A 4,086-nucleotide genomic window follows, 5' to 3' on the forward strand; every position below is an offset into this window, starting at 1 on the left:
AAATGTTTTTTCTGATCAAACTTTCCATTTCTGTCATCTTTGTGAACATAGCATCTACTTCCAAAGATTTTAAAATAACTTACATTAGGTTTCTTGTCATACCAGATCTCATACGGTGTCTTCATAGTTCCTTTCTTCAATTGAACTCGGTTCGGGGTATAGACTACAGTGTTGATTGCTTCTTTCCAAAATGCTTGAGATACCCTCTTTTCTATCATTAGGGTTCTTGCACAATCCAAAATTGATCTGTTTCTTCTCTCAGCTATCCCATTTTGTTGAGGTGTTCTCGGTGCAGATACTTGCCTCTTTATACCATGATCATTGTAGAATAAGTTAAATTCATCAGAAGTGAATTCTCCTCCTTTATCAGATCTAAGACATTTCAGTTGTCTTCCTGTTTCATTTTCAACTCTTGCCTTGTACCATTTAAACATTTGAAAAGCTTCTGATTTTTCTTTTAAAAACATGACTGACATCATCCTTGAGTAATCATCCACAAATAATATGAAGTATTTATCACCATAATAACTCTGAACTTTCATAGGACCACAAAGATCAGTATGTGCTAGATCTAAAATTCCTTTTAAAGTGTAGGAATTACTTCTAAAGATTGATCTTGTCATCTTACCCATCTGGCATCCTCGGCACATAGCATTCTTAGGTTTTTCAAGACTCGGTAGACCTCTTACTCGGTGCTTCTTACTTATTTTGATCAGATTATCAAAATTTACACGACAAAACCTTTTATGCCATAACCAGGTATCATCTATCTTTGCATAAAGACACTTGTTCCGAGTTGAGTCAAGATGAAATGCATTACCTTTTGTTTGTGTCCAGGTAGCAACTAACTTTCCATGCTTGTCATGAACTTTGACAATTCCTTTCTGAAATTCTATTCGGGATCCTGTATTGTTTAGCTGTGCTACACTCAACAAATTGTATTTCAATCCTTCAACCCAGTATACGTCATCACATTTAGCATTGTCAAGAAGTGTTATAGATCCTTTACCTTTCACCGGACATGGTGCATCATTACCAAATCTTACATAGCCTCCATCATAGTCTTCTAATTTAACAAACTTGTGTTTATCACCCGTCATATGATGTGAGCATCCACTATCTATAATCCAAGAATCATTATTATTTATGTGAGATATTAGGGCTCTTTCTTCATACCTTTCTTCATCATATCCATCCTTAATAGACACATAAACAACTTCCTCAGTATCAGTTTCATCAGATTCATCATCGTTGGATTCCTCATCAGCTATTAGACATGTCTTTCTATCTCTCCTTCTGAAGTCTCGGTGTCCTCTGTATTGGTTGTCTTTCTGCCTATTATCTCGGTATTCTTTCTTTTCACTAGATTCTTTGTCAGGGCAGTTAGAAGCCATATGTCCTATCTTATCACAATTGAAACATTTCAAAGGTAGTTTTCCTTTATACTTACCTTTGCCTCTCGGTAACCTTCTGGCTAATAATGCTTCAAACTCTTCTTGCTTCTTGATTTCCACATACAGTTTGTGCACTTTTTCCATCTTCTTGTGAAATCTTTCACTTGCTCCAATGTGATCTCCTTCAGAGTACTTACTCATTCTATCATTGTAATCATCAGATTCACTAATATGAAAAGAACTAAATGCAAATTCAACTTTATTTACCGAAGATCCACTGTTATCAAAATTACTTAACTCAAATGCATGTAGCTTACCAATAGTAGCATCTAAAGAAACTAGCATGTTAGGTACAGACCTCGATTCATTGATTGCAGAGACTCGAATAGCATAGGCTGGTAGAAGGGTTCTCAACAACTTACTTGTTATATCCTTTTCTTCAATAGTTCCACCTGCTCCTTTAATTTGATTGACAATCTCCTTTAGTCTTGTACTGTACCTTCATTCATCCTCATGGATTCAAGTTGTCCTCTGAGACTATCTACTTTTGCTCTTTGAACATATTCATCACCTCCATACACAGATATGAGCTTAGTCCACATTGCTTTTGCATCATTACAGCCTTCTAGATCATTAAACTCTGAGTCGGTTAGTGCTGATGTAATTTCAATCATAGCTTGAATATGTTCTTGCTTTGCCTTAATCTCTTCCAAGGTCATAGGGTTGGTGCTCGGTGCAATGTAATCATTCTCTAGATAATATGTTGCATATTCTCCAATTCCTGATAAATGCAGCTTCATCCTTTTCTGCCATGTGGAGAAACTTGACTTGTTCAGCTTCGGTGCATCCCTTTTATACATCTTCGGATCTTTGCCTCAAGTATCTTTAAACTTTTTCTTTCGGAGTCCAAATCTCTGATACCAATTGATAGTTCTGATACTTAATGTAAGTACAGATGCCAATAGCTAACAAGATGAGAGGGGGGGGGTGAATCATACAAACTTAAACTTCCATAAAAACAACAGATTCAACCTCGGTAACTTATACTTCAGCAATATAACCAAAACTTCCAAACATGCAAACTCATAAGCATATAATCATCATAACACTCATAACACCAGATTTAACGTGGAAACCCAAATAGGGAAAAACCACTATGGTATTTTGGACCCGCTAAGAAATATACTCTTCTAGAGTATGCTCGGTTAAAAGCAAATCCTGTTAAAGATTACAAACACATTGCTAGATGTGACCCGGTTAAGGGATTTCCCTCAGATCTGTTAGGATCTTCACTTTGTTAGAAGTGACCTTGTCAAAGGATTTCAAACACACATTTAGATTGTTACCTTGCTAGAGGGTTTACATATAAGACTGTTAAGTCCACTCGGTTTAAGAGATTTTCTGTCACTTACAAAATAACAGTAATACAAATCTATCTGCAACTTCACATCTAAAATGCTAAAGCAGATTCTTATTTTCTCAAAACAATCTAGTCATAGGACTTATCTTGTCCCTCTATTGGGCTTTCTACTATGTTATTCAAATAGGTCTTCAAGCTTCTGTGCTCGGTAATCACTATGTAGCATCCCTGTGCATACACTTGCCCACATACATTGTTTATCAATAAATTCTTATTTATAAACAATTGCTAACCGCTCAATCTCCTTGATCACATTTCCCATGATCAATCTTCGCCATCAGATCTTCAAACTTGACCAGGTTCAATGTATCATTCGATCTGAAAACGTTTTACCTTACCTCAGGATTTGCAGTCCTTTCTTGGAACTTGCACAAGGTTAATGCGGTTCAATCTGCGCTGTAGATCTTCCTGCCAATTTTCCTTTCCCATAGATCCTTAACAAACTTCATGCATGACATTCTAATCATTTATACATTTCCAGCTAATCATTGTCCTTCATTAAATAATGCTTTTATCCATCCCATGCGCACTGTCGTAACTCGGTTGCAACTCGGTAAATACTAAACTTTACTCGGTGGACATTCCGCCTTCATTAACCGATATCGATAACCTTAGGGTTTACCGACTAGGTTCTTTGCTCGATGACATAGTATAGTATAAACCTTACAATCAACAACATATGTAGAATATCAAAACAATCTAAACATCATCATCTCATCATTGTCTATCTCGGTAATAGTTGCCCATTGAATAACTTATTCCTCCCTTTATTCATCACATTCTTTCTGTGTCTTTTACCGACATCTTAATTCTCTTCTAATCAATCTTCTCAAGATATGGCAACATCATACTAAATCAGATAATCAATCTCTTGACATCAATGACAAAATAATGTTATAAAGATAGTTATCATCCTTCTTCAGTTATATCAATAATCTTCAACAACCTTCTCAATATCCTTGCTGAATATCAACAATCTCCTGATTTTGAAATGCAAACAATCTTTCTTACTGTAATGCCAACAGGCTATATCAACCATATATATATCTATGCAAAATTCTGAGAATGCACCTAACTCAGAGCAGACAATTAAATAAATTTGATGCAGAAGGAACACAAAGCTGGATACTAAACAAATTAATAACATAGCTAAGTTAAATATAATATTAACATAAACATCCATATGTCTGTACTACCCTCAACAGAACTTAAAGCAAAAGTAGTCATTAGGTATCAAAGGAGTCCTGTCGGAGCCAAGAGAGATGATATAGT

The sequence above is a fragment of the Cryptomeria japonica genome, chromosome 5 (assembly GCF_030272615.1).
Source record: "Cryptomeria japonica chromosome 5, Sugi_1.0, whole genome shotgun sequence".
Classification (NCBI taxonomy): domain Eukaryota; kingdom Viridiplantae; phylum Streptophyta; class Pinopsida; order Cupressales; family Cupressaceae; genus Cryptomeria; species Cryptomeria japonica.